This window comes from Dipodomys merriami, unplaced genomic scaffold, assembly GCF_024711535.1.
Source record: "Dipodomys merriami isolate MVZ:Mamm:240054 unplaced genomic scaffold, mDipMer1.0.p SCAF_246, whole genome shotgun sequence".
NCBI classification, from domain to species: Eukaryota; Metazoa; Chordata; class Mammalia; order Rodentia; family Heteromyidae; genus Dipodomys; species Dipodomys merriami.
In genome coordinates this window covers 1,033,763-1,061,619 of record NW_027203893.1, presented here as the reverse complement: position 1 = coordinate 1,061,619, position 27,857 = coordinate 1,033,763, and the positions used below count along the sequence as shown (strand labels likewise).

The following is a 27,857-nucleotide window of genomic DNA, read 5'->3' as shown; positions in this document are numbered from 1 at the left end:
AGCCAGCTTCCCCTTCCCACACAGAGCAACAGAGATAGCCAGACCATGAGTTCAAATCCCAGTCCTGGCCAAAAAAAATGGCACCTTTATAGTATGTGAGGCCCAATTCTTAGGTATTTCATTATGCCTCCATTATATGTCTGTGATTGTTTAAATGCTTCATAAAGTATTAACTAAAATGATCAATGTCATATAATATAATGGTGTATAATTTTATCCTAGTATCATTCAAGGTCTTCTCATTCAATCAGACATACATCACATTCCATTGGTAATCATATAGAGAGGAACAAGTTCATTAGGATCTCCTGCCAATTTGAGGTGGCAGGATCAGGATTCAAACTGTGGGTTCCTGCTCCCACCACTTAAACCAATGAATAGGGAACTCACCGTTCTGTCCAAGAACATTAGCAAGACCAATGATTAGGCAGGCACCAGTGGCTCTCAGCAGTCCTCCTAGATACTTACAAGGCTGTGACAGGAGGATCATGGTCACCTTAGGCAGGAAAGTCCTTGAGACCCCTGTCCAACTTCATTGCTAATAAAGCCAGAAGCCCTGTGGCTCCATTGTGGAGGGCCAGCCTTGAGCAAAAGCAGCTCACAGACTGCCCAGAGCCTGAGTTTAATTCTGGGACTGGAAACAGACATATCCAACAAAATCTGTGCAGCTATATGGCTAAAGCAGGTCACCCTCTTGTACCCAACTGAATTGGACAGAGTTCCTTGGGAAAAGGACTGGGAGACCCACTGCCATCTTGACTCCGCCCATGCTGCTTGCATCACAGAAATCCGGCCACACCCCCATTATTTCCTCTTTCTTTCTGACCAATGGGATACAAGAATGTGGCCACACCCACATTCAATGCTGCCTGGTAGCATAGGGATTCTCTCTGTTGGTTGACACCACGACCAGCAGTTGAGGAAGGCAGAGGTGGCTGAGTGGTGAGCAAGAGACTTGAAGCAACTTTTGAGTTTAGTAGGAAATTGACACTCCTCCTTTGCCCCCATCACCTATCCTGCTTCCTTGCAGTGCTGGGTTTCAAACCTCAGACAATTACTTGCTGCCAGCTGGCCTAAGGCCCCTCCTGGTCCCAGCCTCAGGCAGTGTGCCAGAGCAGAGTGCTCTGGGCCGATGTGTCTGCAATGCAGCTGCCATTGCCGCATGCCTCACACTGAGAAGCCAACAACAGCTTCTCCAAGCAGCACAGGTGTGTGGCAGCTCCAACACAATCCCCAGACTAGTTCGGACACCCCTAAAGTGGCACCATGATCCCCTGATTGTTTATTCTTGCCAGCTCTCAGGAGCCACCTTTCTGATTTGAGCATTTCTGAGATAGAGCCTCATTATATTCTCAGGCTGGGCTGGATCGTGGTCCTCCTATCTGTGACAGGTATGTTCCACCAGGCCTGGTCCTCTGTAGTTGGGATGGTAGTCATGTAGCAACATGCACAGTCATCGGTTTAGATGGATTATCCCAAACTCTTACTCCACAGCAGCCAATTTTTGACAACAGATTTAGCTCTGTGTAAGGCCTCAACCGTAGGACCTCAGTGTCCTCGCAGAACAGTTGTGTGGAAACCAGGGATTTATACAGAGGGATCTCTGGATCATAGCTAGGCCCAGAGAGAGCCGCCTTCAGACAAGCTTCTTGACAATTCTGTGAGCATAATACAGGAAGATACGCGGAAAGGGCTCAGATAGGGCCTGTTATTAATCATGCAACAGGTGTGTGATTATGAAACAAACATACCTCTCTTTTATCCTTACCCTATCCCCATGAGGAAGGAGATTTCTTCACTCTGTTGAGTTTTGCAGCTGGGGAAACTGAGGCACAGAGAAGCAAGGTGATCTACTTATGACCTCAAGTTCACCGGAAGCTCAGCCGGACTTCTCTTCCATGCTCAGTAGGACAATGGGTCCTATTCAGTCCACTTCTTGTGGTGGGAAGTCCACTTCTTGTCAGTCGTGGGGCTTGAACTCTAGGCCTGGGCACTGTTCCCAAGCTCCTCAGCTCAAGGCTAGTGCTCTACCACTTGAGCCCACAGCACCACTTCCGGTTTTCTGGTGATTCTTTGGAGATAAGAGTCTCATAGTTGTTCCTGTCCAGGATGGTTATGAACCATGATCCTCATATCTCAGCCTCTTAGAATTCTAAGCCACCAGCCCTGACTTAAGTGTAATTCTGACTTTCTTTCTCTCTCACACACACAGGAACTGGTTGAATGGGTGTTGGAGGAGGTGGTCCAGAGATTCCATGTGGCTGGAACCCAAGGTGGCCCCCTCATTCTGGGGGTGGGCTTTGGGTCACGAGCTGTCTCGCTCTGCCTGTTGAAACAGCTCCATGAGGTAAGCCCCTCGTTGCCCTGGCTAGACTGTGACGGTTATTCATTGTCCATCCAGCCTTACTGGACTTAGTATTATTTTCGACATCATTTTGTGGTGCCTCTCCAAAATTATGATACATAGTTATGGAATGAAAATATAATGCCATCTTAAGAAAGTCATTTAGGGCTGTGGGAATGTGGCTGCATGGTAGGTTTATTGCCTAGCATTCATCAAACCCTGGGTTCAATTCCTCAGTACTGCATAAACAGAAAAACCTGGAAGTAATCTTATGCCACAAGTGGTAGAGTACTAGCCTTGAGAAAAAAAAAAGAAGCTGGGGAATAATTCCCTAGCCCTAAGTTAAGCCCCTGGACTGACAAAAACAAAACACATTTAGTAAATGCAAAATAAAGAACCCATACTTGCCTTGGAATATATAATTGCTCCTTCCATGCTGACACCTGAAAATAGTCCCTAATTCATGTACTTTACTTATATTAGGATACTGTGTTAAAAAAAAAAGTTTTCTTCATTAGGTCACATCAATTAATGCCTGGAATGTGCTTAGATGTCAGGTGAAGATTAATTCTGGAAATTCAACGATTCTGGGCTTTTGTGTGGTCACTGCTAATCAAAAAGATAAGGGTAGTCAAAGTGTGATTTGGAAATCACAGTCATTGCACCAAAAATTCAGAGGCTAATTAACATTTGTGATAGAAGAGAAGGAATAACTCCAGATGAAGGAATAAAATAGTAAATAAAGTATTCCAGAAACTGTTCTAGGGAACCCTTTTTGGTTATTTAAGAACTAGTTATCAATTAGGCTTACTCCTCATTGACTTTAGCATTCTAAATCTTAGGCTGGTTCTTAATCTCTGTGTGATAAATATATCTCCTTCTATGCTGTTCTTTCATACCTGATCTCCTTTGCTTTCTAAAAATCTCAGTCTTCTATATTTCTCTATGAACATTTCCTGATACTATACATATACTGATGCCAGAAGATGCTAATGTAAGGGTCCCATAGCTCATGAGTCATTAATGTAACAACCTGAAAAGGAGGACATATTTATGGCTAACTCAAATTTTCGGAAAAGCTGCAATGTCATCATTTGGTTCAAATTTCCATTCTTTGTCTACATAGTGTCATCCATTACACATAAATGTGAATATGAGATGGGTGCTGATGGCTCACATCTGTAATCTTAGCTACTCAGGAGATTGAGACCAGAGGATTGTGGTTCAAAGCCAGCCTGATCAGGAAAATCCATGAGACTCTTATCTTCAATTAACCACCAGAAAAACAGAAGTGGTGCTGTAGGTAAAGTGGTAAATAGTTCAACTTGACCTGAAGAGCTGATGAACAGTGCCCAGAAACAGAGTTCAAGCCCCATGACCAACAAAAAAGATATGAGTTTAAGTTTCCTCAAAATAAAGACAATGTCAATAATCTTCCCAAGCAGAAGAAATAATTCCAAAAGTTAAAATGTAAGTTATGGCTTCTTTGCTGTACATATTCTCTTCTTTTAAAAATTATAAATTTATTAGTTTTACAATAAATTTCAACTAATATTTCTTGTTTCAAAAGATAAGTCCATACAGTTGATATCACTTAGCTTTCTTACGATCTTAGATCAAAAGCCAATCCAGGCAGGGTCATCTGTCAAAATCTTATCTATAATTAAACACCAAAAAAGCCGTAAGTGCAGTTTTGGCTTAAGCTGTAGAGTACTAGCTTTGGGGGCATGTGGGCAGGAAAGACAACTGTTCAGGGACAGGGTCTGCCCTCTCGATTCAAGCCCCAGAACCAGCACAAACTAAACAAACAAGGACAGAGAAATAACCCCACATATTTCTTTGGGACCATCGGTAAAGAAGTACTGATCTGAGAAGAGGCTTCTTTTGCTGATAATACTCACTGGTTCCTGCTTTTTTGGAATCCTTATTTCTATGGAGAACTCAGGAACAGATTAAAGGAATTGATAACTGACTCCTGGAACAAGATAATCATCTCAGGGGAGAAATATCCATCCATAAGACACTTTAAAATCTCCATGTCTTTGTTTCTTTTCATTAGAACACTTTTAAAACAATGTCATTTCCTTTTGTTCTATGCTGGTTTTCAAATGGCACATTATTTCTTTTGTAATAGTCTCTACTAGAAGTTTACAGAAAAGTTTTATATGATTAAAGAACACACTCAAAAAAGTCAAGGACAGAGGATCCTTCTAATCTTGGGATTCTGTTCTTGTACAGTTAAAGTAAAGCATATGTTAACTTGAACTTTGTCATTGCTCTATGTTCAATTCCTCTCCTAGGATCAGTTTCCACATCCAGTAACTGTTACTTCCAGTAACAATCGATGGTGCTGCTTGAGGTATAATGAATGTTTTCTGGGTTCACTGTAATAACACAAGGATACCTTTGGACCTGAGGTAACACGTGTTTCAGAGACAACTTAATTAAGAGAAAATATGAAATTTATATTTCTTATAAATTCATTATCCATGAGTACATTGAGTTCAAACTTTGTAAGTTCTCTTTAAATGAAGACGAGTTTTAAATGGGAAGAAGGTTCTCAGATCATTCTCTTTGTGAGTGTATTTGCTGCGCATTATTTCCCAAGTGTACATGAGTTAATAGTAAGAGAAAATATAGCAATAATAGGAGAAAGAGAAGTGCTGTGTTTAAGTATAAGGGTTCAATACAATATAGATGATTCTACAAATAACACAACATTGAAACAATAAAGCCCAGTATGTAGATTTATGGGAGTGATATAGGGAAAGCATTACTCCTAAGTGAAACACTAAGGATGAGGCCACTCCCTTTCTAAATCACGCTTACTAATCATGCAAATTTGTTAAAAGTAAATGGAAGAATAATTCTGCTTCCAATGCAAGTCAGATATGAGAGCCTGGACTTAACTGGAAAAAAAGTCCATCTTGAGAGAGCAGGGATGATACTAGCAATGAACTGGTGGCTACGATGACATTTCTTTTTCTTTACTTATATATACTTTTTGTGGTGGTGGTGGTCTTGGCACTTGAACTCTGGGCCTGGGTACTGTACCTCTGCTATTCAGCTCAAGGCTAATGCTCTACCACTTGTGCCACAGTGCCACTTCCACTTTTCTTGTAGTTAATTGAAGAAAAGAGTCTCTGGGACTTTCCTAGTCGATCTGGCTTTGAACTCCAATCCTCAGATCTCACCGCCATCCGGTTTAACACTCAGCATATGTAATGTGTATGTTCATCTATCTTTATATGAATTCTTGAGTTAAAAATGTGGTATACAGCTTAGACTTTACACTAACAAAAATGTTTTTAATTTAAAAGTTCATATTACTGGATAAATAAAACCTAAGTATGTAAAGGAGTCTGGGAAGCTCAGTTTGCATCCAGCCTGGGCAGAACAGTCTTTGTGACTCTACCTATAATTAACCAGGCAAAACCTGGATTAGAAGAATGGCTCAAGTGATGGAATACCAGTCATGAGCAAGACTGATCAATAAGAGCTTGGGGCTTTTGCATACATACATACAAACATACTCACACATAGAGGCACTTACATGTGCACACATGAATACAAACATGAAACAACTCTCAGAACATGTAGAAAAGTTAGAAAACAATATAAAATATGTCCTGAGTAAGACTAGAATCAAGTGATAATTGTTAAAATTAGAATGTCCTCAAGTGAATTACCTTAAAAAATGTTTGAGATTATTACATAGGTAGGGACCAGAGATAGTAAGAGAATCAAGTAATCATCATTAAAGGGATCAGATCCACGGAGGAATGAATCAGAGACCCCACAGGTGCATCTGAAAATGTTCATATCTTGTATGAAATGTTAGAACATCTTTGAAAATAGTAGATGAACAGTCTGAACAGTCAGTCTAATGGATAATATCACTGGAGAAGTTCAGGATTACTAGTCTGTATCTAGATTAAATCAAGAAAATATGGCAGAGCAATGTGATAAAAGGCTAGAATTCTAGCACTCAGACCAAGACAGGAGATTAGAGAGTGGAATTACATAGTGATAGCTTCCCTGAACCAAGGAGTATAATTTTGTCTTAATAAAACAAGCCATTCAAGAAAGGAATACAGGGGCTGGGAAGGTTGCTCAGTGGTAGAACGCTTGCCTTGCATGCCTGAGGCCCTAGGTTCGATTCCTCAGTACCACAGAAGCAAAAAGAAAAAAAGGTGGAAGTGGCGCTGTGACTCAAGTGGTAGAGTGATAGCCTTGAGCTGAAGAGCTGAGGCACAGCACCCAGGCCCAGAGTTCAGGCCCCACCACAGGACCCCCCCAAAAAAAAATGAAAGAAAGGAATACACAGTAGGCAGATTGGGCTAATTTTGTCATTATGTTTTGAGAAGTCAAGTTTCTTATTGAAATGCATCTCATATATAATCATCTGTTCAGTTTTAAATGCTCTCTTCATTACAGAACATTCCTAGATGCAAAATGGCTTATGAATCCCATCCAAAATCTGAAAAAGTAAGTAATCATTCTGTTGGATTCTAAAGAAATAATGAAGTATTACAAGGTTAAGCCTGGAAAAATAACAAATTAAATCTAATGTAAGACTTTGTAGATCTTGCTAAATTAGAATTTAGATTTCAAATAAATATTTTGGTTTTGTTTGTGATTTCATAATCTATAGTATAGTACAAAAATTCTTTTTATGTAGATGGTTTAATTGACAAATTCACAAATGATTCTGGCATTCTATTTGCCTAGAATATTCATTCAAGAATGTTATAATTAGAAATTAGTTAATAGATAATTCCAATAGTTCATGTATTAAATGATAATGTGAATAATGTAGACAGAATTGCCAACAAATGGATTGTATTAATTTATAAATTTAGAAAAAGAGCAATTTTTTGAGGCTTTGGTATAACTTGGTATGAAGAGAATAATTCTGTGAGATCCTCTTTCTTCTACCTATATGTAACACAGGAAGCAATTCCCTTAATTACGTGCTTCCGTACACAATGAGAAAAATGCGAGGTTTGGGGTTTGTTTTAATTTTTGTTTTGTTTTATTGGTTTGTCCTAGGGCTTGACCTTTGGGCCTGGAAACTGTCTCTGAGCCTGTTTTTGCTCAAATCTCATGCCCTACCACTCCAAACTCAGTGCCACTTGTGTTTGGCTTTTTCTGAGAAGTTTATGGGAGATAAGTATCTAAGGAACCTTCCTGCCTGGGTGGGCTTTGAACTGTAACCTTCCAATCTTACCATCCTGAATATCTATGATGGTTAAAAATGTATAAATATAAATAATATTTGTAAGTGTTCTGATCTCAAGAATATCAGTGGGAGATAAATTCATGTAACCCAGTTTATTGTGGTGTTCTTTCCAGAACAAGGAGGGCATCACATTAACTCATTTTTCTCATAATTTTTCTTCACCCTAATACCCTCACAAGTTGTAATGTACATTTCCAACATAATGTCTTGTGCGTATTGTTATTGCATTGTTTTGCCCTTTGTCCTTTGTCTCGCCATTAAGTTGTTCCCTATCCCTTCCCTAATTAAGGGAAATATATATATACAACACACAGGGTACCAAAATCAAATACAGCAGGGGATAAACCATAGGGGGAAAATCCAAAGAAAATAGAAATCACATAGTACATTAAAAAAACAACAATCGCAAATAAAAATCTCTGTTTCCATATCTTAGAGTTCATTTTGCTCAGCATCAGATTATATGGTCATATATACGTATAACAAAGCCACTGGAAAATAATAGTTTCATGGACAAAATATCATGAAAACTATACGTTAAGTGTTTTGATGGTAAAGGTGGAATTAGGATTGGTGAGTTCGTGATTCTGATAAAGTAATTTCAAAAGAGTTTTAAAATTATGACAGGTAAAATTTAATTGTGCAAACTTTTTAACATCTTAGCCTATTAAGAAAATTTAAACTTGCCTGGGAAAATAGGCTTTCATGCAAAGAATCCATGAAGACTAAGCTGAGAGGGAGCAATGTGGGTGAAGATGGCTCATTTTCACAAAAAACAAACAAATCTCAGAAACCTTGCAATAAATCCTGTAGGTTCCTTTGAGAATTGTCCTTACCCAGGAAATGTACTCTCACTGTGTGAAACAAGGTTGTAGTGGAATTTAAATTCAAAATTCTTAAAAAAAAATAAGGCATCAAAATTTGTGAATTGCCAAGCAGTAATTCTCTGAAAAACATAATTTGGGTCAAAATATTTAGGGAGAAAGTGTTCTCCACAATGAAAGAAGGTATTGGGTTTACACTTTTCTGCTTGTAATACTTTCCATAATGTCTTTGCACGTGAAGCAGTGAAACAGAAAAAAATCTTATTGGATACTTCAAACGAATGATTTCACATTTCTAAGTAGCTCACAAAATATAATATCCTTATTAACATGAGATAGTGAAGACTTTCCTTATTACATAAGCCAAAAAGGTTTGGAATCAGAAAAGAAGTGAGCAAATTGAAAAGGAAAGAAAAGGCGTTCTTAGAAGCCCTACCTAAGCATATTGGCTCCAACAGTGGAGGGAGGCCAAAACTTTATGATATATTGTAATAATATTTTTGGTACCTAATGTGATTTTACAGAGCTTATTTGGCTCCTTAATGCAGAACAGATTGAATGAAAACATGACAGTAAATTCCACATCCAAATAAATGAGCTTTAAAAGAGAAACCATCAACATGTAGCAGTGAGGGAGGCCGAATGGTCCTTCAGCTTCACTAGACTTGAAGTCCAGAAGCTGTGATTAATTGGAAATCAGGCAAGAGCTAAGAGGAGGACATCAAAGTAGAACACAGAAGTATTGTCCTTTGTAACAGACACAGTCATTCAAGGTATGGGTGATTTAAATCTGGTCGCCTTAGTAAACCTTGTTGAGCAAATGAAAGACCAAGAAAAAAATAATCGGTTGAAATCATTTTGCAACGAGTAACTTCCTGTTCCCGATATGGCATCAAAGGAGAATACTGAAAGAGAAGATAAAAGTGGAGTATTCTTCGATTTCCTCTAAACATCTTGTTAGCAAAATATATCTTTGAGTTTAGAAGTGTTTGAACCAAAAAGTGGTGGAGTACTTATTTTTGTGGGCACTTTAAACACAGGAAGACTTTAAAGGTAAAAGAAAAAAGAAAACGAATAGCTAAATATTTGTGATCACAGCTTCTTGGACTGGTTTTTTGGAGACAAAGATTTACATTAGAGTTTGTCCTCATTAACATAGATGTTGGGTTTTCATGGCAACCAAATACAAGTGTAAAGTTTAATGGCTCGCTTGGACAAGTAAACAGCATGACAGAAAAAAATGGCAAATAATATTTAGTGAATTACTTCGACCAATTATTTTCCAGAACAAAGAAGAAAGATATAACTCAAAATCACTTGACTGAAAAGTACGAGAAAAGAGTAGTGAAGAGAGATGAGCGAAAACATAGAGGACTGTTTTGTTTCCAGTGGAGCACTGGGTTCTTGATCTTGTTTCTTCCATTCTATTCACAAGCTATCAAGTGTGTCTCAGGACTGGAGTATCCAGTTCAGAAAAAGAAAACTCGCTGAAGAAAATATTTGCAGCAGATATAGGTGATTTATAACCTTAGACAATCTATTTAAATCTGTTCAAAACTCTCCCCTGCCCCAAACTGCTCTTTCGAACAGCTTTGTTTGCTTTTCCAAAGACTGCACTTCATTAACTATTTAAAATTTTGAGAGGTCATATTCAAGAATCTAGGGATTACTGTTTGGTTGCGATTTCTGTGTATTTTTGTTTTTTTTGTTGTGTTTTTTTTTAACTGAATTTCAGAAGGTTTGCAAGTGTGTTACAATAAAATATGTCCATCTAATTGTCCAATGCTACTGGATTAGAGTCACTCCTTCTATCATTCTCAACCAACCCCTTCTGCAAGATTAATTTCAGATTTACTAATTCCTTTATCCCATGTGTACATTGAGCATTCTAGCTGTACTTGCCCCTTGTTCTATTTTTCATTCATTCTATGTCTTTACTATTATTCCTCTCTGGTTTCAAATTCGTGATAGCCATTCTGTTAAACTGTTGGTTAATATTTTGAAAGTTTTATATACATTCCATGGAGTTTCAATCCTGCATATACTTGAACTGATGTCAGTTTATATTTCCATAAATCACTCATCTGCAATAACAATTTGCAAGACTGGAGACGTGAAGCCCCTAGACATGATTTTATTCTCATCGATTTGGAAGATGAATCTTTAGTAAACAAGAAAGTATAAAAATGGCTTAGAATGTATTCCTAACTACCAGTTTTTATAAATGGCTTTGTACAATGGTTTTTGATTATTTTATTTTACATGGGATAATATTTTCTACTACCTATAAGTTTTGGAAAAAGAAGGAAGCTTCGATTTACTAGTATAGAGGAATATGATAGAAATAGAAGACAGATTTTATGTTTGTCACATCTCTGATGAGTACCCATATTTAAGGCTTAAATTTATATTTCTTCCTATGTTAGACAGATAGGGAAAACATAAAACAACATATGCTAAGGCAAATATTTGTGACTTTTTAAAATGTACCTTATTAAGTAATGAAATTTACTTTATTAGCTAGTTTGGGTTTGAATTATGGGAGGCTGATCTATTAACACATTTCTGGAAGGCACATATTGAACAACACAAATGCTGGTGGGTATTATTTCTACACTTTAATGAATGGTTGAACCTGTTTGGCATTAGTGCTGGGTAAATAAATCAACTCTGTTGTAACTTACTCCCTACACATGAAAAACTTGTAATGTCACTAAGTATCATCTACTTGTCAAATGTTATTTTTGCGAATGTGATTTTAAAAAGTTTATTTGAAAAGGAATACACTTTCAGGAGATTAAATGTAGGTTATCATTGGTTTGAGAATGACAACATTTTTTACTATAAAACCAAGTTTTCCTGAAGTACCAGTGTTTTGAAGCACTAAGGATCTTCTCAATTAATGTTTTACTGTATTATATTTGATCTCTAAGTCAAATTTACCTAGCCTTGGTAGACCAATTATGGATCTATCGTTTCAGGAACTATTTTTTTGGCCTACTTATGCTGGACTGAAATTTTTCATTAATCATTAGAGGAAGGGTATTAAAAAATCCTGTGACATTTGTAATTTGTTCACTCATATGGCCTGGTCATTTGTAAATTGAAAGTTTGAATTACTGTACTTTCTCTCAGATTTTGTGATCTCATTTTTAAATTTTTTTAAAATTTCTTTTTTAAAATTTTTTTTAAAATTTTTTTTGGGTCCAGTTGTGGGGCCTGAACTCTGGGCTTGGGCTCTGTCCCTCAGCTCTTCAGCTCAAGGCTAGCGCTCTACCACTTGAGCCACAGTGCCACTTCTGGCTTTTTCTTTTTGCTTATGTGGTGCTGAGAAATCCAACCCAGGGCCTCATGCATGCAAGGCAAGCACTCTACCACCCACCTTCCCAGCTCTGTGATCTCATTTTTAATTTTAAGTTGCCTTGCATTTCACAGTTGCTTACTGTCTTAAGCAATTGTGTCCCTGAAATAGGAAATGAAAAATTGAGATGGGTCTTCAATTACTTTTTGTTGGCATGTTACATGGGCCTAGAGGAGAAGTCTTGTCCTTGTTATATGATGATGGGAGCTGGGATCCTAGGACCCATGGGTCCTGCAGAAGAATAATACATTTTAGACATCATATTGGGTATAATCAGTAGGAATGCTTCAGAAATATGTTGAAAAACAGTTTGAGACCAGAGAGTTAAAATCCCTAATAGATTACAGAAAAACAACATCTTTTTTTTACCATGTGAATTCAGAAGATCAAGAACACTTAGTAGGTATCACAGGTTTATACCGAAGACATTGCATTGATTCTTTTTATATTCTAATATATATTCTAAACTGAATTATTTATATTCCAATCTATTTATTGGCATAAATATCAATTTGTCAAATTATCAATTAATTCTAGTAAGATTCACTGTGTGAAACACTGTGATTAAAACATTACCAATTTAAGGCCTAATATCGAGGAGAAACCTATGGACTGCTGTAGAGAGCTGTGAGAGGCCGCACCTGGAAGATGGTGCCAGCTTCCGCCCTCTGCCTTCCCGATGGCGAGTGCTCTCGTGGTAAACAACTCCTGATATGGCTAAGGCAAAGAATCTGGCTTGCTTCCGCGCACCTGAACCTATTGGTGGTTCCCATGTGGCGTATCAGGGTTGGCTACCCAGCGGGTACTTAAGGCTGTGGGGAATTCTCCCCGGGGTTGGGGTCAGAAGATTACAAAAAGGTCCTGAATAAACTGCAGAGAGAAGAGTCCGGTGTCACGTCTTCCTTGCTGGTCGAGGCGGTAGCGACACGTGGTGGCCCGTACGGGGACTCAGCCATAACCCCAACGAGGACTCAGAACTCTCTGCGGTCAGGGTGGTGCACCGGTAAGTCCCCAGGTAAAAGGGGAATCCGCGACAAAAGCGGGGGTAAGTCCCCAGGTAAAAGGGGAATCCGCCACAAGAGCGGGGTGTAAGTTCCCAGGTAAAAGGGGAATCCGCCACAAGAGCGGGGAGTAAGTTCCCAGGTAAAAGGGGAATCCGCCACAAGAGCGGGGTGTAAGTTCCCAGGTAAAAGGGGAATCCGCCACAAGAGCGGGGGGATTTTTGCTCTTCTCGGTAGATAAAGAGAGAGCGAAAACCCAGGGCTAGTCAGTAGAGTAGCCAAAAGTGAAAGTAAAAGTTTGTTTACCAGATTTAAATGTTTAAAACATGGGCGCTTCTTCTTCGCACCCAATTTTTTTGGCTCTCAATGAGCTACAGCACTCAAAAAAGTTAAAAATAAAAAAGAGTATTTTAGAGAGATTTTTGAATGAATGTGACACCGTTGCCTCATGGTTCGCTGTCTCCGGAAGCCTCACGGTGGCCTCTTGGGAGAAACTAGGGAGGGACCTAGATTTTGCCTCTGAACAAGGAACGCTTAAGAGCGGAGTGAGACCAATATGGAAACTGATAAGAGGCTGTCTCGAGGACCAGCGTTGCAGTGAGGCGGTAGAGAATGGTCAGGCCGCCCTAGAAATGCTGCAGGAAGAAAGATCGGAAGGGGCAGACAGCGAAAAGGAGGAGAGCAGGGGGGGGGTTATACCCTGATTTTGCCGAACTAGAGACCTCTGAGTCTACAGACTCAGAGGAACTACAATCACTCATAGAACAAATAGAAAAAACAAAGATAAGAAAGAGGAGGAAAGGGAAGGAGAGAGAGGACCCAGATAAAGACGAATGCACGCCCTCCATGTGCCGCGCCACACCTTTGGCCCCTCAGCTCTATGCGGAGGACCCTGGAAGTGGCAGCCCCGGCTGTTCTTTCAGCCCAGGCATGTGGAAAGCGGTCAGAACCGAGTTACATCTAGCCTGTCCAATATTTCAGGATCCACAGGGACAGCGGTATCATGAACCCTTAGATTTTAAGGTGATAAAATCTTTAGCTGAGTCTGTGCGGACATACGGAATCACGGCCTTCTTTACTGTAGCCCAGGTGGAGGCCCTAAACAGACATTGCATGACACTCGGTGATTGGAGTGGGCTCTCACGAGCTTGTTTGAGCCCAGGTCAGTATTTAGATTGGAAGGCCTTTTTGATTGAATTTGCTAGTGAAGAGGCTGCAGCCAATCAGGCTAGGGGGAACCCAGCTTGGGACAGAGATATGCTGCTTGGACAGGGGAGATTCACCAATCAGCAGATAGGCTACCCGGTTCAAGTTTATGAACAAATCAATAAAATTGGCATAAAGGCATGGAAGGCCTTACCAAATAAAGGCGAGGTGAGTGGAAATCTCACCAAAATCCTGCAGGGCTCTACGGAGCCGTTTTCGGACTTTGTTGCCCGTATGGTCGAGGCCGCTGGCAGAATTTTTGGTGACCCAGATGCAGCCATGCCATTAATTAAACAGCTTGTTTACGAGCAGTGCACTAAGGAATGCAGAGCCGCCATAACCCCATATAAGAACAGGGGACTGGAAGCATGGATGAAAGTTTGCAGAGAGCTGGGCGGACCACTAACTAATGCTGGATTAGCTGCTGCTGTGGTGCAATTAACCCAGAAGAATGGGGCTGGGAAGGTAGCTCAGTGGTAGAGCGCTTGCCTTGCATGCATGAGGCCCTGGGTTCGATTCCTCAGCACCATATAAGCACAATGAAAAAAGCCGGACGTGACGCTGTGACTCAAGTGGTAGAGTGCTGGCCTTGAGCTGAAGAGCTGAGGGACAGCGCCCAGGCCCAGAGATCAGGCCCAGGAAAAAACCTATTCAAAAAATGCTGCAAATTTGTCTAAACAGTTGTTTAGTTATCTTTTAGGTAATTGAACTGGGGAGTTCGACAGCCTGATGGAACAGCTCAGGGTTGCCATCGTCATGGTGAACTTGACCCGAGTGGATGCCGGATTGGCGGAGGGGTTATCTTCATGGATCTCCGCTGCTATGATTCATCTCAAGGAGGGGGCGGGTTTGGGAGCCCTGATAGGCCTCCTGGTGTTAGCCTCCTTGGTATGTCTGTGGTGCATTTGCCAAATTAGAGGTTCTCAGCGTCGCAGTGCAGCCATTATTATCCTAGCCTTTACAGTCTTTGGAGCAGGTCAGTCCCCATAAGCGTGGCTTGCCACCCTAAAACAATGAACACAGATTGCAAAGCCAAAGTACTGCAGTCGAGAGGCATGAGTTTTGCCCTCGAGGAGAGCATGTTTGATTGCACACGGGTTCGATTCGCCTTTTCCCGTCCTTGTGAAAAACGAATCAATGGACAGGCTGAGTCATCCCTAGAGAAGGCTCCCTCTGGGAGAAGGCTTGTATGCAGTCCTTGCAATTGCACAACAGGGATCAGACCTCTGTTCTCATCTGTGTTCTTTAAACAAAAAAGGGGGAACTGTAGAGAGCTGCGAGAGGCCGCACCTGGAAGATCGTGCCAGCTTCCGCCCTCTGCCTTCCCGATGGCGAGTGCTCTCGTGGTAAACAACTCCTGATATGGCTAAGGCAAAGAATCTGGCTTGCTTCCGCGCACCTGAACCTATTGGTGGTTCCCACATGGCGTATCAGGGTTGGCTACCCAGTGGGTACTTAAGGCTGTGGGGAATGCTCCCCGGGGTTGGGGTCAGAAGATTACTAAAAGGTCCTGAATAAACTGCAGAGAGAAGAGTCTGGTGTCGCGTCTCCCTTGCTGGTCGAGGCGGGTAGCGACAGACTGCTCCTGGAGCTATGGAAATATTTTGTGATAGAATATCAGTGGTGTGAGTTCCTGCCTGGTTGGATGGTAGACAGACCAGGACATTAGGTAATCATGCATATGAACATTTTTTTCATCTTCTTGGCTTTAGCTACTTTTGTAATGGTAGGTATAATAATTACATTTTGATAAAATACCTTCTAGTCAGAACAGTTATATCTGAACTGTTCATCTCTCTATGATCCCTTGTTACTAATATTAGTTTTGTTCAAGTAAGATAATCTATGCTGTCAGGATAACATATTCTGGTTGGTCTGTTCCTACATTGAAGAAGGGTAAAGTGTCAGGTAGACATTTGTGCCTGTAAGACCTCATTTGGGAATTTTAAGCTGTAGAAATTTAGAAGTAGCTCTTAAGCAAGGCTTACTTTGAATATATTAGTTCCACAAAGGTAACTCATTAGATAAATAAGTACTTGAAAAGCCATAACTTTTTTTGAGGTCGTGGGGCTTGATCTCTGGGCCTGGGCGCTGTCCCTCAGCTCTTCAGCTCAAGGCTAATGCTCTACCACTTGAGCCACAGTGCCACTTCTGGCATTTTTTCTTTTTGCTTATGTGGTGCTGAGGAATTGAACCAAGGGCCTCATGCATGCAAGGCAAGTGCTCTACCATTGAGCACCTTCCCAGCCCCACAGCCATCACCTTTGGACCTAGGTATAAAGACTTCAAAGTATGATCAAATTTAAAATGAAAAAGACATAAAATAGTCATTGACCAAAAAAATTGCAAATGTGAGCAATCGACTGAACAATATAAGTATTTCCCACTATACAGAAAATTTAGGAGAAATAAGATCAATAGCATTTTTAGGAACAATAAGATTTCCTTGTTATAAAGAGGCAACCAAGGATATATTCCTGTATAAAGATTGCATCATTAACTACTTAAATTTACAGGATACTACATGCTTCAGCAGTACGACTATCAAAGTTACAACAATACAAATATTAACATGGCACTTGCACAAGCATGATATGAAAATTTGTAAAGTATTCCATATTTTTCATTCTTCAGATGCAAGAAATGAAAAATAGTTATTAAAAAGTTGATTGCAAAAATACAAGTGTGACAATACATGTAAATCATAGAATTAAAGTTAATTTGATATAGTGTATTAAATCTTCACCTTAGAAAGGCTTTTACATAGCATAACCATTACAAAACATTTGAAATTAGATAACATCTTCATTTTATCCCAAAGAAATAAAATACTATAAGGAGCTAGGAAAAAAGGAATCTTAAACTGTTTCTTTATGGAATGTAATCTGAAAGGACACATTTATTAATGAACCCATATATTATAAAACAATGTAGAATTCAACGTATTATACCTAGGAGAGAATGAAATAGATTGTGGACATTATACAATCAGAATACAGAATATTTTAAAATGTACTTTTCTCAGACAAGCACCAGACATATCTTTAATTTCTGTACTACTAATTTCAACAGGTAAGTTAAAATTATTTCTGATTTAAAATAATCACAAACTCATGGGGCAGGGAAGGTGGTTCAGTGGTAGAGCACTTGCCTTGCATACATGGGGCCCTGGGATCGATTCCTCAGCACCACATAAGGAAAAAAGAAAAAAAGCCTGATGTGGAGCTGTGGCTTAAGTGGTAGAGCGCTAGCCTTGAGCTGAAGAGCTGAGGGACAGCGCCAAGGCCCAGAGTTCAAGCCCCATGACCGGAAACCCCCCCCCCAAAATCACAAACTCTGGAGAAATCATTATAGACGTATACAAACAACTCGAATACATTTTGACATCAAAGTCAGGCAATTCACTTGGAAGAATACAATGGAATCCATGCATTTTTAAAGTAAGATATTGCTGTTATTTTGTATTGTAGAAATATTTTGTAAGGACACAATGGCTGGACTGGCGTTTTTGAAATTTAAGAAACCTAATCAAACCATTATGACTTAGGAGAACAATTTTTAAAGCTTTCCACAATTTCAAAGAGGTAGTGATACATATCCTTTTGGCAATATCAAATGCAGTTTCTTCCAACTTGTTCTTCATACCTGGTTTGACATAATGCTTCAACAGAAGGAGATCCAGTGTATCTTTGCTATTTCTATTCCCAGCAGCAAGATTAAAGGTGGTCAAGAGGAATTTAGTTTGGGCATTGGTATCTGCATCATGATGAAGTAATAAAGAAGCCACTCTGGTATTATTCCATGTGTAAGCATTGAGCAGGGGTGTCCATCCATTCACAGTTATTGCATGAATATCTGCCGTGAGCCACCAACTCATGGATATTGTCTAAGTGTCCACTGTAGCCTTCCTGATGAAGAGGGGTATACTCATCGTCATCCCGAGTATCCACATAAGTAGCCTTTTTGGGAAGTAGTCTCCCCATTGTAGTTACCTTATAATTTTCGGCAGCTCAAAAATGAAATTTGCTGGGATCCTTCTCCATCTTTTCTTTTTCTTGCAAATGATACCATTCCTCACTTTTTCATCTTGTTCTTTGTCTTCATTAGAATTGCCTAACCAGAGACTTTGAGTACCAGTGGGCATGAGGTGTACATATATTTCCCAAATAGTTCCCGATGGATGGTTGGACTCATCAGAAAAATCCGGTGAATTTTCTGCATCTGTTTTTTCACCATGAAGTATTTTCACATTTTCTAGTTTTACTATTCTAAATTATTCTAACTCGAGAGTAGGGAATTAATAGGAAGCAGAGGAAAGATTTTCCTCTATATTCAAAGGTACAGAGAGAAAATGAGGACCAATAGTGCCTTAGTGTGCAGTTGATTCTAGGAATGAGAAAATAAGAAATAATGTGTTTTATGTAAATAATTTGGGAAATGGCAGAGCAGAAAGTTAAATGATGCAACCAAAAATAGAAAAGCAAAATAAATTAGGAAAGTAATGGATCAATCATATTATCTGTGAGAACCATGAAAGGGAGAGAGGAAGAGAGAGACAGATGTGCAATGACCTAGCAAGCCACAAATCCATGCCTCTGATAAATTTATACGGCAAACAATTTTATTTTTTAAAGGAGATGTAAATAGAATTTCTGTATTTACTTGAAATTAATAAATGCATTTTTAGTAGCCTAGATAAAGAGACATAGCTTTGACCAATTTACAAACAAGAATCTAAATCCTTGATAATTCTAATAACAGATATGACTGAAATCAGTTGAATCACACTTTTCCTGTACAGTGAAGGAATAGGTCCTTGTTAGGAAAGCAGTTAGAGAAGGCAGGCCGATTGTATCTGTGACAAAACTTTGTGGAAAATGGTATTGAGGATTACTTACTGGTGATCCACTTGCACTGGAAGTGTGATTCTGAACTATTGCTTGCTGATTCTAAACTATTGCTTTAATCATTATATTCTCCAAGAACAAAAAGTGAGATTAAATTGATAGCAAAGGACTACTAAAGGACTTCTAATTATGCACATTCAATCATCAAAATCACATGGAGACAATAGAAAGGCCTACTTTTTTAGATGAAAAGTTTCTTTAAAAAACAAGGAAGTTAAGGAGTCCTACAAAGGACTTCTACTTTATTACTTAATTATACATTTTTTCTAGTATTGGGTAACAATAAAGAATGGACCTATTAGAAAGATCTTTAAGCTCATATGTTCAATAGTGAGTTCCTTGATATTATATCATGGTATTATTTATGCTCTTAAGAAGAAATTTACTAGCTTAAATTTCTGACAGCACAATATCATCATGTCCATCTTGCTTCTATACTCTCAGTTTTAAATTACTAATTATGTGCATTAGATAACTATAGAGGAAAAAGTAGAAGCCACAATGTTGTCTCAAGTCTTTAATCCTAGCTAATCACAAAGATAAAATCTCAGGATTGTGGTTTGAAACCAGACCAAGCAAAAATAAAAAGTCCATTAGATTCTGATTTGAAAGTAACCATCAGTTGGGCTGGGAAGGGGGCTCAGTGGTAGAGTGCTTGCCTGGCATTCTTGATATCCCGGGTTAGATTCCTCAGCATCACATAAGCAGAAAAAGCCTTAAGTAGCTATGTGGCTCTAGCGGTACAGTGCTGGCCTTGAGCAGAATTGCTGAGGGACAGTGCCCAGGCCCAGAGTTCAGGCCCTATGACTGACAAAAAAAAAAAAAAAAGAGAAAGTAACCAACAAAAGCTAGAAATGAATCTGTGGTACAAGCAATAAAATGTTTTAGAATGTCTGGGAAGTGACATCTGTCATTTTTGTATGACCCTAAGTGATACTTACATGCAATCTTTTTTTAAAACAATATGCCACTCAGTAGTTGAACGAATTGACAAAATGTGGTATATATATATATATATATATATATATATATATATATATATATATATGTGTGTGTGTGTGTGTGTGTGTGTGTGTGTGTGTGTGTGTGTGTGTGTACATATATATATATACATATATATGTATATACACTGTGGATTTCTATGTTTCCAATTTATAAGGAAATGGAAAGACTTGGTAAAATCCTACTAAATAATATAAACAAGACACAAAGAAAGAGATTCCATGGATTCGCTAATTTGTAATAATTAGGAAATATCTAGGATAGTCCTAGCAGATGAGCAGAATGGCTCAATAGCTATGTATAAGATGATGATGAGGGACTGGGAAGGTGGCTCAGTGGTAGAGCACTTGCCTTGCATGCCTGAGGCCCTGGGTTCGATTCCTCAGCACCACATAAGCAAAAAGAAAAAAGTCGGAAGTGGCGCTGTGGCTCATGGGAGAGTGCTAACCTTGAGCTGAAGAGCTGAGGGACAGCACCCAGGCCCAGAGTTCAAGCCCCACGACCTGACCCCCCAAAAACAATTTTAAAAAAAAGCTGATGATGAGCAAAATGAACTCCTACATATGGAAACAGAGGTAGTTCTTTTAGGTGTACTATGTGATTTCTTTTTTCTGTCTTCCTCTATGGCTTCTCCCCTGCTGTAGTTGATTTCACATTTATCTTAATGTGGCAAGGGAAGAAGACTAAGAAAATGGCGACTCAAAGGACAAAGGGCAAACCAATGTAATAGCAATACTCACAAGACAACATGGTGGAAATTTACATTACAACTTGTGAGGGTTACTGGGGTGAATGAAAACTGTGAGAAAAGTGTGGGAGGGGTAAAAAGTTCGACATGTTTTGTATTCACTAACTTACAATTACTGCAACCCCTACTATATATCAACTTGACAATAAAACTTAATTTAAAAAATTATCTACATAAAATATAATTTCAATGTATTGGTATAGTAAATACTAATCTATTACCCCTTTATTAGAGGGTTATTAACTTGAATGTTATCAAACTATACAATATTTTCACAATATACTCACCATTATTTAGAAAAAACATTATTTTAGTATTGCCTCATACTAAAACAGAAAACAGTTCAATTCTATGGAAACTCCTAACTTTTAAAATTGAATAATTAAGAGAACAGAATATATGTGTTCTCCAAAATTCCTATGACTACTAACTACTCATTGTCAAATTCTGATCATGCCATACCAGAGATATTTTTAAAAGTATCTGTTTGAATATTAGTACTGCAATACATGCAATTTCCAATAGATGTTACATATTTAAAAGTCAACAGAAAAAATAGCCACATTCTGATAGAAGATAAGACTATGACCTATCTATAATAATTAATTCCTGAAGAGTAAACATTTGTTCATCAGAGTAAGCTATTATTTCTATGACAATCAATCCCATGTTTTTATTTCGTAAAGTCATCCTAGCCCAACAGTTTCCAACTTGTAAGGTGCACCTTAAAATTCCTTAAATTCACATCAAGACTAGCTTATCACTATTGTGAAAAAATACTACACTTCTGCTGTGATGCCCTCCCAATTGTTCAAAGAACAGTACAATAAACTTTGCTGCATCATTTTCCCCCAGTTGTATTCTTGAGATTGGAACACTTGCAAATATTATTTATTTTTATTTTATATTTATTTTATTTTATATTATTTTTATCTTAAATATTCAGGAGATTTGAATATCAGAATATTAAGATCTGAAGATTATGGTTCAAAGGCCACCCAGGCAGGAAGGTTCCTTATATTCTTATCTCCAATAAATTGCTAAGAAAAGCCAGACAAAAGTGACACTAAGGTTCAAGTGTTAGAACAGTAGCCTTGAGCACAAACAGAATCTGGGACATTGTCCAGGACCAGAGGTCAAGCCCTAGGACAAACAAAACAATAAAAACAAACCTCAAATCTAACATTTTTCTCATTGTATATAGAGGTATGTAATTAAGGACATTTCTTCCTGTATTATGTATATGTAGAAGAAAAAAGATGTCACACAAATAGTCTCTTATACGATGTTACATCAAAGTCTCAAAAATTGCTCTTTTTCTAACTTTATCAATTAATAGCATCCATTTGATGGCAACTCTGTCCAGATTATTCACATTATCATGTTATACATGATCTGTTGGAATTATCTATTAATTAATTTCTAATTATACCTCAATTGAAAGAATATTCTAGGAAAATAGAATGCCAGAATCATTTGTGAATTTGTAAATTAAATCTTCTACTTGAAAAGAATTTTGTAGTATCCTATAGAATATGAAATTACAAACAAAAATATTTTAAATCTAATTTCCAATTTAGCCAAGTCGACAAAGTCCTACATTAGATGAACTTTGCTATTTTTCCAGGCTTAAGTCTTTGTAATCCTTCAACATTTCTTTGTAATCCAACACAATTACAATTACTTTTTCAAATTTTTGGTTGGGAATCATGAGCTATTTTGCATCTAGGAATGTTCTTTAATGAAGAGCGTGTCTAATACACAAGTGAGGATTATATATGAGTTGCAATTCAATAGGAAACTTCCCAAAACATAGTGACAAAATTAGCCCAAACTTCTCACTGTGTATTCCTTTCTTGTTGTTTGGTTTTTTTTTTTTTATTGAGAAAAATTATACTACCTGGTCCAAGGAAGGTATCGTTATGTAATTCCACTTCCACAAACGAGAGATAACAGGGAAATTACGCTATATCTAGCTTTCTTTGTTTTTGTAGTCTCTCACGATTTTTTTTTTGCCAAAACTGGCCTGATATCAGTCTTCTAAATCTCTGCCTTTTAATTTGCAATGTATATTTCATCTCAAGCTTGGACCCAGACTAGTTTTCAATGTAAACATTTAATATTGACTTCTGTTTTCTAGATATTATTAAATCCTATTGAGGTTAATATGGATCGTTATGCTGTTGTAAGAACACAGATAAATACCTTGAATACTTTTTCCAATTCATTTAAATATTTCTAGTATACATCATAAATAAGACATTGATATTTCACAAGTATCTTATGCAGACTTCAGTTACTTTAATTTTTGTGCACATATTAAGTCCAATATAATTTTATCAACTCTATGTGAATATACAATATTTACAGATACTTTTCTTTACCAAAATAAGTCTGTGTCATGCTTCCCTTTTATAATTAAACCCACTACTTCTGTTTGTCCCATACCAAACCTGTTTCATCCTGGCAACTAACACATTTTTTTTCTCCTACTTCTACATCACGCAATAGATAAGCTTTTTAAGATTGCCCTCAAATCTATGGTAGATTATTCTCAGTTATTGTATGCCTCAATATTGTATGGTATTCAGTCTAATTGCCTCTTGGTTCTGTTATTGGAGCATGTAGCACAATTAATTTCCCATTAATCTGAAGAAAGCCCAAATTGATTTCTATTTCTTTGACTAGAGGAAATACTGCTGCTATAATCCTCTGTGTTTTTGGCCTTTGGATGAATGTTATATGTTATTTCTAGGAGACAAAGCCTGAAGAGCTCAATTCCTGTGCTATACTGTGGGTGGTTGCATATTTCATTCTAGGAACCCGTCAAAATGTTTTCAGAAGTGGCTTTCCCATTTGACATTCCTGCCAGCATCCTGTTTCTCTGTTTCTTGATAGCATTTAGTATGGTAAACATGGTATTATGTGAAGTAATTCTCATTCATGTTTTATGATGTCATTTTTGTTTTAATGTTCATTTATTTGATGACTAATGATGCTTTTTTGTGCTTATTTTTCACAAGATGTATTTTGCTTGTTTCTAATTGATGTTCTTTTTAATATTGGGTTTTGAGAGGCTAGATTTGAGGCATTCTTCAGGTATAAGATTTGCAAATACTTTATCCTTGACTATGGGTACCCTTCATCATCATCATCATCATCATAATCATCATCATCATCATCATCATCATCATCATTATCATATAACTATTACTACTATTACTTTTATACATCTATGTATGGTTGTGAGACTTGAACTCAGGGTCACTGAGATTTGTTGCAATTTGTTAACAATTTACCATTTCATTCATGCCTCAATTCTGGCTTTTTTGCTGATTAATCATAGATAAGATTCTCAGGTACTTTATTTTGTGGGCTGCCTTCAAACAGCAATACTCAATTCAAAGCCTCCCAAGTAGCTAGGATGAGATATATGAGCCACCTGCTCCTCTATTCACTACATGTATGTGACCTTTCACAGACTAAACTGTTTTACACTTTTATTGAGTTCAACTATATTGTTTTCCTTTCCTATAATTTTAAATCCAAGTTTAAGAATGCTTCATCTCCAAAATTGTCAAAACATCTTCCTTTGCTTTACATTACATCACTCTTTTTGTTTTATATGCCATGTTTTAATCCTGCTTGAAGTTAACATTTGAATAAATTGTTATGTTTAAGTCAATATTCACTTTTTAATTCTCCCAAATACTGTCTAACCTATCACTACTTATTAAAGAGAATGTCATTCCAGAAATGTTTGGTTTTATGTCTTATTAAATTTTCCTTGATAATATTTATGAGAATTTAATCTGGTGCCCTACAGACCCATTGAGCTGTATAATCTTTCCTCTACAAATATAACAATTTCACACTAACAGCTTTAATATTGGACAGAGAATATATTCCAGATTATTTTTCTTTGTCAGTGACTCAAGGAGTGCTAGTTAGGTGTTTTCCGAAATTGTCATAAACATAAATAAAACTGTGAACCTGAGCACTGTTCGCCCATGCTTGTAATCCTAGCTGCATAGGCTGAGATCTGAGGATTGTAGTTCAAAGCCAGCTGGAATGGGAATGTCCACAGGATTCTATGGTCCAATTAACCACCAGAAAACCAGAAGTCGCACAGTTACTCAATGAGTAGAGCATTCACTTTGAACTGAAGAGCCGAGGGACAAAGCCCAGGACCAGATTTCAAGCACCATGAATGACCAAAAAGAAAGGAGGCAGGGGACAATTTATATCTTTGCTCCATTGTATCCTCCAATCCACAAAAGTTATGTCTCCATTTATTTAGATTTTTGCTTTTATACTCAGCATTTTATAATTTTCAATGTTGGTGGGTGAACAGCACTCTCATACATGTTGACGATAAGTGAAGATAGCACAAAGAAATTCACAGAAAACTGTTGAAAAATAAAGGGCAATGGGAATGGAGAAAGCCAGAAATGGGTTAATCAGGACCTTCATCAATATGTGAGAGTGTAAAATATTTCAATAAGATTTCTTCATACAATTAATATACACCAATGAATAAATATCATCCAAAAGCTTTGGTATTCAAGTATGACATCAAGGATAAATACACATTCTCTGGTGCAATGAAAGAAAGATGAGAAAATACATACTTCTAGTGAATGTGTACATAAACTAAGAAATTCTGTCAACATTCTGAGGGCTCATGGCTCATTATACTAGAAGGCTGCTGGTATCTAAGATAATACTAAAAAGTTAGACTTGAGTCTATTTGTAAGACTGCTTAATACTATTGCTTTTTGAGTCAGTATTCTTTTTATTGTTGTTGTTTTTGGTGGTGGTGGTGGTCATTGGCCTTGAACTCTGGGCCTGGGTGCTGTCCCTCAGCTATTCAGCTCAAGTCTAGAGCTCTACCACTTGAGCCATAGGGTCACTTCTAGTTTTCTGGTGGTTTATTGGAAATAAGAGTCTCATGGACTTTTCCTTCACAGGCTGGCTTCAAACCACGACCTTCAGATCTCAGCCTCCTGAGTAGCTAGGATTAGAGGGATGAGCCACCAGCACCTGGCTCCTCTGTACAACATCTTGACCATAAAATAAAATAAAGTAAAATAAATAAAGGAATGTTTGGCCAATAAAGTGAAATGATAACTTACAGAAAAATGAAAATAATAATATTCATATATGTATATATATACATGTATGTACATATCTGTATATTCTTATATATGCACACATATATAATTATTAGTATATATACACATAAAAGTATGAATACATGCATTTGTACACATAGTGTGTATACATGTGCATTTATTTAAATAGACTTGAATCAGAAATATATAAAGAGCATATTAATGATAATGAAAATCTTTAAACATCCTGAATACATTATCAAAAAATCCAAATACATATCTCTATAGTAATATAACAACAACCAAGGAAGGAACATATGGAATATCATAATATACCTAGACATTGCTTACATGTAGTGATTAGTGGAAATAGAAACAATCAGATAGCCCTGCACAACCATTATGTAGAAATTGGAATCCTTATACATTGGTGCTTGGCACTTAAAATGATATGGTCAGTTTGTTAAAAATACTGGCAGGGCTAGGAAAGTGGCTCAGTGGTAGAGTGCTTGCCTTGCACGCATGAGGCCCTGGGTTTGATTCCTCGTCACCACATAAGCAAAAAAATAAAAAAAGCCAGAAGTGTCGCTGTGGTAGCCTTGAGCTGAAGAGCAGAGGGCCAGCGCCCAGGCCCAGAGTTCAGGCCCCACTACCTGACTCCCCACACACACATACAAAAATACTGGAAATCTTTAAGATATTACATATAGAGTTGCCTCTATGATCCAGCATTTTGAACCATAAATTTACATACAAAACATATTTCAATATATGTCCAAAGAGACACATGTACAAGAATATACATAGCAAAACCTTTTGCAATAACATATAATAAAATATTGAAATGTTCATTGAGTATATTATTCAATTACACACATGGATTCAAAACAATATGCTCTATCCATGAGAAAAATTTACATGGACTTACTTTGGAAAGAGTGACATTACATGGGAGAATAGATAAAGTAGACTATATTTTCTAATTATAAGAGATTTTAAAATGGGCACATCTGTGTAGGTAGAATATGAAATAATAGCTGCTCAAGGGGAAGTAGGTTGAAATGATGACAGAGAGTGACTACTAATAAATATTGGAGTATTTTGAGAGGGTAGTAATAAAATGTTCTAGAACTGAAAGTGATGTTCTTACTCCAACTCTTTACATTCTGAGAATCATTATACTTTACTGACGAAATACAGATCGCATTTGCATTAACTTGGGAACATTTTCAGACTAGTAATGGGTGAATCTGAGTGATAATTTAGAATTTAAAATCAGAATTCTGTAACGCATAACTTAATATGTTGATGAAAAAGACTATCAAGAAAATATGGTCTATGTTATAACCAGAGTGACTATACATGACATTGCAAGTTAGTGAATATTCTACAAAATTAGGTAAATTAAGGGATGAGATAGGATTGTGAAGGATGAGGAGTAATGATCATAAAGATGTATTGTATTGTCCATGGAATGTGGCTTAGAGGTAGACTGCTTGCCTTGCATGTGTGAAGCCCTGGGTTTGATTCCTCAATACTTCATTAAAAAAAGCTGGAATTGGCACTATGACACAAGTCATAGAGTGTTAGTGTGAGGAAAAGAAGATCAAGGATATTGCCAAGGCCAAACTCCAGGACTAGCCAAAAAAAAAAAAAAAATACAAGATCATGTCATCTGCAAAGAGGGAGAGTTTTATTTCTTCTTTCCCTATTTGGATCGCCTTTATGTCTGCATCTTGTCTTATTGCTGTAGCTAGGCATTCTAATACTAGATTGAAGAGAAGTGGAGAGAGTGGGCATCCTTGTCTTGTTCCTGAGCTAAGAGGAAATGGCTTTAGTTTTTCACCATTGAGTATAATGCTGGCTGTAGGTTTGTCATATACAGCCTTTCTTGTATTGAGGAATGTTCCATGGATTCCTAATTTTTCCAAAACCTTCATCATAAAGGGGTGTTGGATCTTGTCAAATGCTTTTTCTGCATCTATTGTGATAACCATGTGGTTCTTGTTCTTGCTCCTGTTAATGTGATGAAAAATATTAATTCATTTGCGTATATTGAACCAGTTTGCATCCCTGAAATGAATCCTGTTTGATCATGGTGTATGATT

The 27,857-nt window shown here is 37.6% G+C and overlaps 1 long non-coding RNA gene and 1 pseudogene across 1 annotated transcript; both read left to right on the top strand.

Moving 5' to 3' along the window:
* The first annotated feature begins 2,242 nt into the window (after window positions 1-2,242).
* LOC138835997 (uncharacterized) lies at window positions 2,243-10,029 on the top strand. Its single transcript, XR_011374847.1, has 4 exons — window positions 2,243-2,347; window positions 4,645-4,761; window positions 6,782-6,832; window positions 9,697-10,029. It is a non-coding gene; the product is annotated as an uncharacterized lncRNA (long non-coding RNA).
* Window positions 10,030-16,502: 6,473 nt separating this feature from the next.
* On the top strand, window positions 16,503-16,602 carry LOC138836015 (U6 spliceosomal RNA; annotated as a pseudogene).
* The last annotated feature ends 11,255 nt before the right edge of the window (window positions 16,603-27,857 follow it).